This window comes from Gymnoscopelus microlampas (genome assembly GCF_963454915.1).
Source record: "Gymnoscopelus microlampas genome assembly, chromosome: 16".
NCBI classification, from domain to species: Eukaryota; Metazoa; Chordata; class Actinopteri; order Myctophiformes; family Myctophidae; genus Gymnoscopelus; species Gymnoscopelus microlampas.
The window spans coordinates 2,045,810-2,059,775 of record NC_139953.1 but is presented as its reverse complement, the minus strand read 5'-3'; the positions used below and the strand labels follow the sequence as shown (position 1 = coordinate 2,059,775).

Below are 13,966 nucleotides of genomic sequence, written 5' to 3'. Positions count from 1 at the left end.
CAGAGTTCTAAGCTTGGACAGTTTTTGGTTGACTGTTGGAAAAGAATTTCCAGCCATCTCAGACAGTGCAATGGCAGTGTTGCTCCCATTTTCAACAACCTACCTGTGTGAGCTCCGCTTTTCAACCCTGACTTACGTAAAAAGTAAACACAGAGAGAGACTGAGAGCAGTTGACGAGGAGCTTCGTGTGTGCTTGTCATCAGTCCCAGCCAGGATACAAACTCTGTGTTCAGCAAAACAAGCTCAAGTTTCACACTAAGACAGTTGTATTGTGACCTAATTTTTTTTTCTTTTCTTTTTACAAATCTTTTTTATTGAGTTTTAAAGTATTTTTTCTAAAAAGGACTCAAGTTTCAAACAAAGACATTTGTACTGGCTTAAAAGTGTTTTTTTTTTCTTTCTAAAGCAGTTTCACACTAAGACTATTGTGGCCAATTTTTCCTATATATTTTTTTAAAAATCTTTTTGAGTTTTTAAAGTATTTTTCTTGGGAAGGTGAATCCAACTCCTCTGTTCATTGCAATGACAAGTTTATATATTTGTAGGCCAAATTGAACATGTGTGTGCTGTTTTTTAGTTCAAGGTTTCTTTATTATGACATCAAAGCAAAACAAGTTGTTTCCAAGTATGTTTCCAAAAATAAATCGGTGAAACTGAGGCACTGTCTCTTTACTTTTTTTTCATCTTCTCCATTCATTGCACTACCCCAAGTTTATATATTTGTAGGCCAAAGACATGTTGTAATGTTCAAGGTTTCTTTATTACATCTTGTGTACATGAGAGTAAATATTATATATATATATATATATATATATATATATATATATATATATATATATATATATTTATATATATATATATATATATATATATATATATACGCACCATATATCTAGGTGTACCCTGGGATATTTTGGCTAAGCCAGGTGTACCTTGGCACCAAAAAGGTTGACAAACACTGATGTAGTTGATGGCATCCACACCAAGGTTGTTCCCCATGGTCTCTGTAGCTCTCTGCTCGCCACGCCGGACATAGCTGTCCCCAATCACCCAAAGTGACACCATGGCTGTTGAGAAACATAAAAACAGTTGGTTCCACACGTTTTAATGGCAATAGCACATTTACATATGACAGGTGTAGTAGACTCAATGTACTTAAAATAAAATAAAAACCAGACTGGGCCAACGTGAAATATGACAATAATGATAACAAAAATAATAAATTAATAAATCAGAACCAATACAAGATATTATTATATAGTTCATAAGAACAGTAAAAAGAGGAATAAATAGAAACGTTAGGCTGTACTAAGAAATGTATCTAGAAGCATAGTTTAAACCTTAGCTGTAATGTTATGGTGTTAGCATGCTTTTGAAAGAAAACACTGTAGTAGCAGACCGTAGTTCATGTGGTAGATAATATCGTAGTAGGACCTTAATGTATGTATTGTATCATAGGTTTAATGCAGCCACAAGCAACCTAACTATTAATGTTTGGAAAATAGCATATCTACTAGCTCACAATGGTGAGCTTTGTAGATTGGCTATTTTCAAATAGCCAAAGTTTAAATAGGGCTGAAGTGGTTAATGTATGTTTTGTAATAATAATTCTAATCTAGAAAGTAACTAGTAACTTAAGTTTTCAAATAATTGTAGTGGAGTAAAAAAAATACAATATTTGCATGAGAGTGGAATAGAAGTATTGGGGGGAAAAAAATTGGAAATAAGTCAAGTCAAAAACATCTCAAAATGATAGTACAGTACTTGAGTAAATGTACTAGTTACTCTCCACCACTGAAAAATAGATGCAGATTGCATGGTATTATAGCATCTAGGCTGTTAGTTTAAAATAGGAGACCTTATCTGATGATAAAGGGTAAGCAGCTAAGATTTTCATTGACAATAATATGTTCAATAAAATTCATTATATTACTTGAAAACAGTGAAGAGATGCCTGATAGGAGTGATGTGTTTCAAAGTTATGGTTACTCTTTCTTATAATGTAATATTTGTTCATTGTGGTGCATGCATGCAATTAGCAACAAGGATTAATGCAGGCCAAGTATAAATACACATTTTACCTCGAGTTGGCAGATGATGTTTAACGTTGATAAAAAAAAGTTGTTTTTCTCTGACGCAGTTCAGTGCGTGAGTGGGCGTCTACAAGGCTCTGCTGGGCGTGAAGTGTTCCACATGGGACCCACCCATTCACCCGCCCCCGCTTTGTGACGCTTTGGTCACATGTCTGGTCTGAACCAATAGCGTTTGACATCCGGACGTGATTTACTGTATATTAAAGATGTCAGATTGCACTCAGCCAAACAATAGGCTTCATTTTCGGGCTGTAGAAAGCAGGGGAGTGGCATTGTCCATTCATTTATACAGTCTATGGGTAGAAGTCACTGTGTGATTCCTCCTTTTCTTTTTCGTACGATTCCTTTTCCCTTTGGTGTACAATCCATGCAGAGTTGAGGTATGAATCCATAATCCACAGGATGAGAATAAGGAAAATTACGCGAGGACGCAGTTGGGTTTTCCTCAAAAAGACTAGCCTTTTTGTTTTTGTTTTTCTGGCAGTTAAAGAGTTAACATGGAAGTCAATGGGAAATTGTGACATCACATATTTCAGCATGTTTCAACACTGGGATTTCTTGGGACTTTTGATATGTTATTACTAACATATTTACAAAAAAACGTTGAAAGAGTTTCTGATGCAAATTGTCCTAAGTTAACCCCTTATTATCCATATAATGGCCCTCATTTATCAACGCAGCGTATAAACCGGCGTATATTTTTCCATATATTCGGCCGTACACCAACGTCGAAGTCACATTTATCAACACATCCTACACAGCTGATCCGAGCGTACACTTGGTCCCAGCGTTGATAAATGTCACGACTGAAACCGCCCCGATTTTACGACATGAAGACGAACCTGAATACGACCAAAGACATGAAAAGCCAATAAGAAACAGTTCCCCCCGCTGGCCTCGCCGCACACGCACACCCCTCTCTCTCTCGCTCTCTCTCTCTCACAGTCACACGCACACACACACACACACACACACACACACACACACACGCCCGCCCAACTTTGTCTTTCATGTCCGTGTCCGTAGCGTAGCGGTACATGAGACTCGGGCGGAACGCGGGACTCCCGGCGCAAAAGCGCTCGTATATTTTTGAAAATAGCAGATCTACAAGCTCACAACGTGTCGCGATGCAACGCTGGCTTGTGAGCTTGTAGATCTGCTATTTTCAATACAGACAGATTTACAATCTTATCTGAATGACTGTTAAAGCAGTTTGTTTAAATTACTTTATAAAATGATATATTTTCACAGCGATTATTTATTAGTGTAGATATACACATTTAGGAGTGGATTATGTGTCTAGATGCCTGTCAGACAGTCAGACAATGCTGCTCCGCAGGTCTAGGATGGAATAAACGGGTGCAGCCAACATCAACAACTGGTCTCGACCAGACGTGAGATCTCAGCGTACGGTAGGATGAAGCCCACGTCAGGATATATTGATAAATGCCGAAAGGTGCGGTGATTACGCCGTACGCTCATTATTTTGGCTGCACCGCGTTGATAAATGAAGGCCAATGTCTATAGACACTGTCTTTCTGGCATCTACCAAATATGTACTATCATATAATGGAACAATCTAGACAACACTTATGTCAACACACAGCGAACAGCTACACAAACCCAGCAGCTTCTCAGCACTTAACTGCACCATTATTTGCTGCATTTATTGCATATCAATGAGCATAAAAATGAGTGCATGAATTAATGAATATGACTTAATAAATCCTGGCAAATGACATATGACATATGCTCATATTGTTCTACCAGGAACCTATGAGCTGGGGTGATCCATTCACAAGAAACTAATAATGTTTATTTTATTCAGCCATTTTGATATTGTCATATTATGTGATTCCTCTGCTTTAGTATCCGTCTCATTGATCGTGAGTCTGTGTGTGACTAACTTAAACTAAAGCCACCCCCCCCCCCCTGTATGAGTCCCTGTGTGTCTTTTCAGCAAAGCCTCTACCTGCCTCTACCGTGGAGTACCTCAAACTGTACAAGAAAGGGTCTTTACACTGTATGAGTTTTTATGTTTGTATGTTTGAGTACTTTTCTCAGCAAAGCCTTTAACACATACTGTACAAGAAAAGGGCTTTTCGCCTGTATGAGTCCTCATGTGTGATTCTAGACTAGCTGTTTGACTAAAGCCTTTACCACAAACTGTACAAGAAAAGGGCTTTTTACCTGTATGAGTCCTCAAGTGTTTTTCTAGATCACTATTCTCAGTAAAGCCTTTACCACAAACTTTACAAGAAAATGGCTTTTCGCCTATTTGAATCATTGTGTGTGTCTTCAGATGTCCCTTATGATTAAACATTTTGCCGGTCCTTGAGTAAATCTACTTAGTTACTTTACACCACTGTCGGTTGGTCTATCCGACTTTTTTTCTGTTCTGGCCCCACAGTGATGGAATGAACTCCCCACTGATGTCAGGACAGCAGAATCACTGCCCATTCTTTTGCCGCAGGCTGAAAACCCACCTCTTCAGGACACACTACCATTCCTCTTCGCCTTGCCTACTTGTTGTTAACTAGTTGTACAAACTCTTGTTTTATTGGATCTTGTTTATTCGATACACTTATTTGTTTTAGCTCTCGCTCATTTGATTTTCCTATTTTGTCTCATCTGTTTATGAAATTAGGTAGCTGATATATTGCACTTTTACTTTAGCGCTTGGTATACTCTTGGTGCATGGCTTGTTTTAGAAGAGAGTGCATTAATACTTCTGGTGATTAGTAGTTTCGTTCCCTACCTATGTTGAATGCACTTATTGTAAGTCGCTTTGGATAAAAGCGTCTGACTGTAATGTAATGTAATGTAATGTAATATCGGAATACTGATATATTATTGATTTCAGCTGTTATAATTCCTAACATGCAAACATGACCCGCTTTAATTACTTCAGGCTATATTAGTAGCGTAATGACTAGTTTTAAATTTCTATTGTCTTTTTTATGTCCAATGTATTTGTATTTAAGTTCATAAAATTAACATAAGTATAACTAAATGCATTTGAAATCAAATAGAAATGTTACTTTTCAGGATTCCAATTCAAAAATAGCAAAAGAAATCAGGATTCCAATAAAAAAAATAACAGATCTACAAGCTCAAAACGTGCCACATTGCGAATCGTTTTGAGCTTGTAGATCGGCTATTTTTGCTACTTTTGTGTGACATGACGGCATACGTACGGTACGGTATACTACAGTTATGTACACATTTCTTTTTTAAAGAATCTCTGCTAATGGCTAGAAGTAAAATAAATAAATTTATTTTTAGGCCTTTAACACAGAAAGGTCTTCATCTTTTTATTTGTATTTTTTACAGATGTGTTGACAAAGACGTTTACCTTGGAGATGTTTCTTTATCTTTAGACACACATGAGGAAATATTTAGTGGGGTTGCATCATTAATCTAACCTGACGCTACCAGATCCAAACAGCTTGCTCCACACATTGTTTCACAGCTTATTTGGATCTGGGATCTCGGGAGCCAATTCGATGACGGGGCTGTTCCTTTTTTTCAAGATACTTGGTAGATGATTGGATGGGACCGTCTGTCTATCACCGTGTGTGCGTGCAAACACAACCAATCATATCGATGTGTCTACGTGACGTATGTTCGGCGCGACACCAGGAAGTCAACATCGTAGTCCAGTATTTCACCACAACAAGAACTCTCAAGAAGTTGCTAAAAAAAAGTTATCATGGAGGTCGGAGATTTTTGCCGTTTTTGTAACACGAATCTGCGCATAAAAGGTATTTTAACGGGTACAAGGAAGATATTTGATAAGCCTAAGCCTGCAAACGAAACAAGTATTAACGAACGCCTGATAGCGTTAGGTATAACCTTACAGTCTATGGGTTTAACACTGTTTAAAGACCCCTCCGTATCGTGTCGGATGTGTAGGTCATGTCTTCGCTTGCTTCAAAGAATGGAAGACAATTTTTCCATTTTAAGGCGATGGGAAAAAGAGGACAAAGACAGAAGACCAACAGAAACGGCTACCGCTACAGCAGAAACACCGACGTCACCTGAGGCATCCTGCCTGTGGTCACCAAACTCTCCTCTCAGCGTTAAAGCGTTTTACTCTTGAGTCTGAGTCAGTCAATAATATAGCACAGTCTTTCAACATGTCCACGATACACTTTAGATAACGTATATATCATTGTGCTATAAAAGTCTGTGCAATAACTGCTGCCAAGTAGTCAAAAATGTTGCAATAATTCACTGTTGCTGTTCATCAATGACTGGACCAAGTGCATCTTTATTTTTCTCATTACTTTCACACAGAAAATATGTATCTCGAATTTGCACTGTGAATTTGCACTGTTTAACAAAGGGTACTTGAAAGGGATATGAGAGTGTAAATAGTTGGGACCCTATTGAATATAGGCTACGCATGTTGTATTGTTTTTATAATCCTGTTATATATATATATTGTTGTGATTTTCCCCTACCTGAGTATGCGCAACTATAGCATTTAGTTGTTTTTTTGTAAATAAATATTTTAATTTGCCTCACTTGTTCATGTTTACTTTCTAAAACAACATCATAACATGTTTGTACAGTATCAAAGTTGGATCCCATGTGTAAAATGGCAAACTGATCAATGCCTCTAGCCTAATGATTTGAAACAATCAATTTTAACATGGGGGGGAAAAGCAGGGATTTACAGCGGTTTCACACTATGGTCCTGGGTGCGCACTCGAGACCGCTTGGAAGGTTTCGCGCTAGTGTGAATGTTGCGCATCGTTCCCCGAAACGGATCGCCGTTCCGTACCCGAAACCACCTCGGGAGGTAGTCTCGGGTGCGATTCTTGCGTCCTCGGGGACGGTACACTGCAATGTGAAAGCAAGCGTATCGTTTGACGGAAGTGGCCCGCTATTTGTAAAAGGTGACGGTATATAAACTCGACAAAAACAGTCAACAAAAACACGTCGCAGATCAATCCACAGGGGTTCAACCATGGCCGGATCCCGCGGGTTAATTTCATCATTAAATTATAAAATGAACTCGCGGGATGATGAAAGATTTAGTATCATCCCGTGGGTTAATTTTATCATTAAATGACCAAATGAACCCGCGGGATGATGCGCTAAAACCCGCAATATTTATATATAAAACTTATTTATTTATTTATATAAAACATTACATACAGAAATAGAATGAGAGCGCGAGATAGAAAGAGAGGCCGTGTCATGGCCATATAATGACAGCAACAATATATATATATATATATATATATAATAGTATATCTTGTGGATATCTTGTGGAGTTTCAACTACTATGCATCCCAGAAATATATAGCTTGTAAGGCTTTGTAATTTGAAATTTGTAAGTAAATATGGTAACTCATTTAGATGTAGGCCTACGTAGGTTTATGGTTTCCCATGGACTATAGCCGTTTCACTCATGATGCAATTTCTCTTTCATAACAGATACATACATGTGCCAGATAATCCCCACACAAAGAGAGTAAAAAAAGAAAAGATGTTACTTTATTTAGTAAGACATGAGAAACAGTACATGGAAGTACAATTCACAATACAAGGTTTCAGTCATTCAGTCCGACTTCACTGTATAGGCTAGTTGCCTTTTCATAAATGATATATTTTTGTACTTAAGCTGTCGTGAAAGTTTATAATATTTAGAGAAATGTAAGGTTTCAAATACAAAAGTAGTAGTTGTTGTGAAGGTTAGCAAACTGGACATTTAGACTGAATGTTTCCTGTATCCTCATCTTGCGCGTTGTGTTTCACCAGGTTTTATTTGTGTTGTTTCTCATAAGCGTGCATCCGTTGTCTGTCAACAACACGCGCGCCAACAACACCGCAGTCTGTGCCTTGACTTCTGTGCGCTCAGTGCGCTCCTGACCCTCTCCCCAGCGTCAACCCTATATTTATGCGCGACCAGCACAAACATTGTCGCATAGTTGATGACGTCTGTGTCCACTGGCGAAGCACTATGTGCATGCCGCCACCTATAGGATCGGGGGTATATATGCAAGTGTTCTCGGGCGCGTTAGAGTCTTGGCCAGTGTGAATGCGGGCCAGCCAAGCGCACTCGGAAACGGACCGGTCTGGAGTGCGCACGCGAAACCATAGTGAGAAACGTCCCTAAGAGTCATCATGCATAGTGAAAAGGGTGACATACAGTACCAGGACTAGTCTCGCGTAGCCAGACCCCACAGAAAATGAAAAACAGCGACCTCTGCTTTTCTGATATTCTGTGGAGTCTGGCAGGAGTATAATGTTAGACTAGAGCGCAGGGAAACACCGGTTTCATGTCTGCCTATAGCGCATCACTTCCGGTTGGTGCGACCATGTTTTCATTCCCACTAACAATATTTCTACACGGAACACTAACACCACTTCTCCCAGAGAACATGGATGGTTTTGGTTATAAGCCCACTTGTTTCTATGATGAAAGAGTAATTTAAAATGTGAATATCTTTCCGTGGTTTTGTCCGCTCCGAGGACGCTATTGTTAAATTAGTTTCGGCTAGTTTCGAGGGGGGGAGGGTGGATCATGGTGGATGGACACGTGAATCCCGCCCACTACATTTGATTGGGTAAAGCGCGGCCCACTTCCTGATCTGAAGGCACGCCCACTTGTAGCCAATGCGCACTGGTTAGGACGAACCGCTCCGACAGATTCCACCGCAGGTCGGAATCTGTTCTTGAGAGATTATACCAGGACAGATGTAAAACAATGATGTACTTATTTTGTGATAAAAGGTTATCAATCTAAAAGTGATATATTTGCATACCTGGAAAAGAAACGACACCAGATTTTTTGCAGCGACAAACTTTTAATCACTTGCTTATGTTCAAATTACATACAAAACAATTTTAATCATGAGCATACCACAGCTTTAATTGACAACCAATGTGAGTCTTATAAGAGCCTTTAATGGCCAACTGCTTATTCGTCAGACGATTCTGAGCTGCTGTGCTGTGTTCCCATCTCAAAGTCCTCATCATCTTCATCAAAATACCCTGTATAATCGATGTCTGGCTCAGTGAAGCTATCCTCTTGAGAAGAAGGCTCTACATCCTCAATGTCACCAAAGACTTCATTGATGATTAGCAGAATTTCTCTTGCATGTTTTTTTCTGAATACGGGAAGGTTTCTAAGAATGTAAGACAAGTCAAATATGTGTGTGCAGCGTTCTACAACTGCATCTATGAGCTCAGCACTGAAACCAGTACATGCTGACTTGCTAGTGTAGACATGTGCTGTGTCTTTTTCTAAACAACTCATATACTCCTCTAACATTTCCCGGATAAGAGATTTGTCCTCTTGTGTTACCACTCTACATTTCCCTTGCATGCCAGCATTTTGTTCTATTACCTCATGTTTGGGGCTAGGCTCGTCACAATCTTCACCTGCACATGAACATACAGAGTGGCAATAGCTGCAGCAGACATGCCCTGGCTCTACACTTGTTGGCTGGTTTTCAAAATGGCCGTACAGTGCTTTTCTAAAGCAGCTCTTAGTGCCAGTGTGTATCAGTTCTTTCACTTCTGGACCAGCACTTACAGTTTTTTTTATAGCATACAAAATTGCATGTGACTGTAACCCATTTCTGCCAGCCCTTCCAACTTTTTGAACAATGTCTTCAACATCCACTGGCAAACCATACATTAAAACATGAGAAACGTTAGGGAAATTCAAGCCCATCCCAAGAGCTGTTGTTGCAACAACCACTCGGCAGCTCCCCTCTCCCTCTCCACTAAAGGAGGCCAAAACTCTGTCTTTGTACTTTGACAGTGTGTTGCTGTGGAAAATTCCTATAAGGTGGTTCTCAGCCTTCTGATCCTGGTCTCTGTTAACCCAAGCATCTTCTCCCAATTCTGCTTTAAGATAGGTGAACACTCTCCCAACTAACTTCAGTGTTCTGCAATAGATTATGATGGGAGACATTGATAGACCCTTATCTTTGACCTCCTTTACTACCCAGTCCATACAGTTCAAGTTATCAGCAGGAACCCGACTCAGTCCCAGCCTGATGTTTTTCCTGTTTGGGCTAACAGTCACGAGAGTTGCCTCCTCCATATTCAGCATCCTGGTCACACGGCCTCTGTTCTTGTTATCAGCAGATGCTGTCAACGCTAAAACAGGTAAACCTGAAAGACAATAAGTGCACATGTATCAGCAAACAAGCATTAATGAAGAACTGCTGTGGGCTACACTTTCTATAGTGTTATAAAGGGGAAATAATTAGGTTATTTATGTTATCGGGTAGCTTCAGGTAAAGACTGACATTTCCATACTGTATTTTCTTTACATGACAAATAACTACACTTGGACAGCACCAACTTCTATGATCTGCTCCTGTAGTGTAAACACCCCTCCCCCTAACCTGGCTAAACAGGGGGGTTAGCCTCCCCCCTAACATTAAAAATAGGGGGATTAACCTAACCAGGTTGCCAGCCTAATGCACACACAACCCCCCCCCCCCCCCCCCCCCAACATTAACCCCCTCAGGTAGCAGCACAATGCAGCCCCCCTTCCAAACACAATCAATGCCCCTTTTCTGGATTGATATATTAATTAATCATGTATTTAATCATGTAGCATTACTGTGTTTCAAAACTCACCTTCTTTGACTATGGATCTTAGTTCATTCAGCCTGGAAAAGGCTTCTCTGAAGGCTGGCTTCCCGTTTGCTCCCAGTCCCCTGGTTGAAAGAAAAAGAAATCCTACATTGAGTCTAGGTAGCAGCAATAGTAACGTGCATAGTTGCATTACAACAATACAGTTACAGTAAGATCTGTGTTTAACATTTGGTCTGTCTGTGTGTGTTAGCTTATTGTTTATAATATAATGTTTGACCTAAGTAAAACATAAATGTTACAACACTTCGTCTTTGAACTACTGTAACCGTATTTAGAAACACGCTGCTCTGTTTTGTTTTACAGTTTAACATTACAGTGTATGTGTAGTGTAACAATTACACTATACAGCCATTTAACGGCGTTTAGCTTACCATTTGTATGCGACGTGAACTTCATCGACGACAATGCCCAGTAGGTTTTCACGATACACTTGTGAGGAAAGCATATCACGCCATTTATCTTCCAGTAACCATGTCTCCGGGCTGCCAAAGACCAGCTGACATCGGCCGTCGAGGATGTCGGTGTGTGCTGCATTATCTACGAGTTGCGCAGCATAGAGTCCCAGATTCGTAGCCTCTTTGATTTGATCTGCTACGAGGGCAGTCAAAGGAGACACGACGATCAATATAGGCTTCGGCTTCGTCCCCAGTTCTTTCGCTACCAGTGGAGCTAGTTGGTAAATTAAACTCTTGCCGAAGCCAGTCGGGAGGAGAGCAAAAACATCTTTTCCACGCAGAAAAGCCTTCAGTGCCAAACTTTGCTCTTCTTTCAAAGAAGAAATATTGTCCAGTTGAGAAATAACTAATGTTATTGCAGCATCTATCGTCATATCGGTGTTGCTCATGGTAGCGGCCATGTTGACTAGTGAAGAAACTACAAAACAACAGCCGCTTCTATATGGCGTCACATCCGTCACATCCCTTAGCTCACGCTGATTGGTCCGTACCGGGAGCGGTACGGTGTTAGCTCAACCCCTTGAGCGATCTCAGATGTAGCTGTCTTGAGGAACCTGGTTACTCAATACCGCCACCTCTGGCAGGGTCAGGTTATCATTAATCCACCGTGAACAATATTCGTATTGCTGCTTCATCATTACATTATTCTCAGAGAAAATATTACCCTCTCTATGGTAGACATTTCAGATATTAGCCTCTCTATGGTATACATTTCAGTGACTTTAATTCACCAGTCATCTTGCATGATGGTTTTCATTGTCTCCGCCAGGCCGAAAGGCATGGCGAGAGAGTATGTTTTGCCCTCCGTCCGTCCGTCCGTGTGTGTCTGTCCGTCCTTCTGTCTGTGACCAGCTAATCTCCGCCACCGTTGGCCCGGTCGCTGTGAAACTGCGCACACACACTCCCTGGATGCCACAGCAGAACCTCTGCCCCACATTTTTCAGATCAGCCTGTCATAGCGCCACCATGAGGCCGACTTTTGCAAAACACATTTTTTGCTATTACTCATACAGATTTTGTCCAAAAACACGCACATCGGTACACAGTATCTCTATAGCCATGTGATCAACACGGATCTGTCCGATGTTCCATATTCCATCCTGATTGGCTAAAATTGACTTCACAAGTATGCAGGATTGGTTCATTTGGAACAAAATGCCTCAAATCATGAACGCAGCATGCGATTTCCGTGAAATTTTCTACAGAGATTCCCACTTGGCCCAGGAAGAAATGCCACTTGAAAACGTTCACATCAGCCTCATGGTGGCGCTATAACAGGCCAATTCACGTTTTTAGCTATAACTGCACCGATCTGCGTCAAACCTTGCACGCACACTCCCTAGAGGCCAAGGAAAAACCTTTGACCTGCATTTTTCACATATGCCTTTTAGAGCGCCACCAGGAGGCTGAGTTTTGTAAAACACATTTTTTTACTCTTACTCCTTCAGATTTTGTCCAAAAATCACGCAAATCGGTCCACAGTATCTCTATAGTCATGTGATCAAGATGGATGTGTCCGATATTTCATATTCCATCCTTCTTGGCTAACATTGCCTTCTAAAGTTTGCAGGATGGGTCCCTTTTGAACAAAATTCCTCCGATTTCCGTGAAATTTTGCACGCACATTCCCACTAGGCCGAGGAAGAAATTCCACCCTTTTCACATTGGCCTGTTATAGCGCCACCAGCAGGTATAATTTAGCAAACCACATTTTTGGAACAAAATGCCTCAAATCATGAATGCCGTGTCCGATTGTCGTGCAAGGCCTAAGAAGAAATGGCACGCTTTTCACATTGGCCTATTATAGCGCCACCAGGAGCCCACAATAATCTACCTGACCTGGCGGAGACTTGTGCTCTTTTTCTAGTTGCCTTTCATTTCATTCACAAACTAACAAGCTATAATACAGAAAGGTCACAAGGAATAGTATAGTTTCCAGGAGGATTTTTAGAGCAGCATGGAACTGTACCAAAGGAATTGAAATACTGAATCCTACCTGAACTCCTAAATCTCAGGGACATCCTTCCAGTGTGTTACTGTGAGAGGAATGAAGCATCATTTCAGAGAGTTCATGTGACATGGAAGTTCATTCGACCACCGCTCAGTGACACCTCAGAAATAACATGGTGTGTCAATAGTGGAGAAGAGAAAGAGGAAGTACCCCAAACGATAGCAATGTGTATGTTGGAAATTGAGTTCATGAGTGCAATAAAGTGTCATAAAGGGGGGAGATGGGTATATGGAATGCTATAGAGGAGCAGCCCATAAATAGGCCATACATGAATGCCCTATTCTATACTTTGTCCTGCAAACATAAGAAGAGGCCTACTGTACTTTGGGCCTATCAATAGCATAATAAATCACTAATACCCTTTGCCTGGCATGGGTTCCAATTTACATGGCCGATGTACGTTAAAATGTTTAGATCCTTACGCACCGGGAATGTGACAAATAGAATGATTGCAGACAAGTTTTGATCAGAACTACAGATTGACAGATTGTATCTGTCCTGTTTATCTTTTGAATGCAATTCTTCTTTAGTATTAGTGATATAACATCTCTGGGAATGTCGTCTGGTATGCTAACTATTTGACAATCTAACACCAGTAGTGACATCAGAGTCAACAATAGTGCAGTCTTTCAGGAAGTTAGCCGGTATGGGGCTAAGATGAAGCATGCACAAGATAATTAACTGATCTAAAGCGAGCAATCAATAACACATTCAAAACTAGAAAAGGTGCTCCTCGGAGCACAAGTCTCCGCCAGGTCAGGTAGGTTATTATGGCC

At 40.5% G+C, this 13,966-nt stretch overlaps 1 long non-coding RNA gene across 1 annotated transcript; it reads right to left on the bottom strand.

The window, feature by feature from the left end:
* Nucleotides 1-9,827: 9,827 nt before the first annotated feature.
* On the bottom strand, nt 9,828-11,220 carry LOC311063473. The gene is made up of 3 exons (XR_014602593.1): nt 11,096-11,220; nt 10,707-10,786; nt 9,828-10,232 (listed from the first exon to the last, which is right to left on the bottom strand). It is a non-coding gene; the product is annotated as an uncharacterized lncRNA (long non-coding RNA).
* Nucleotides 11,221-13,966: the final 2,746 nt, after the last annotated feature.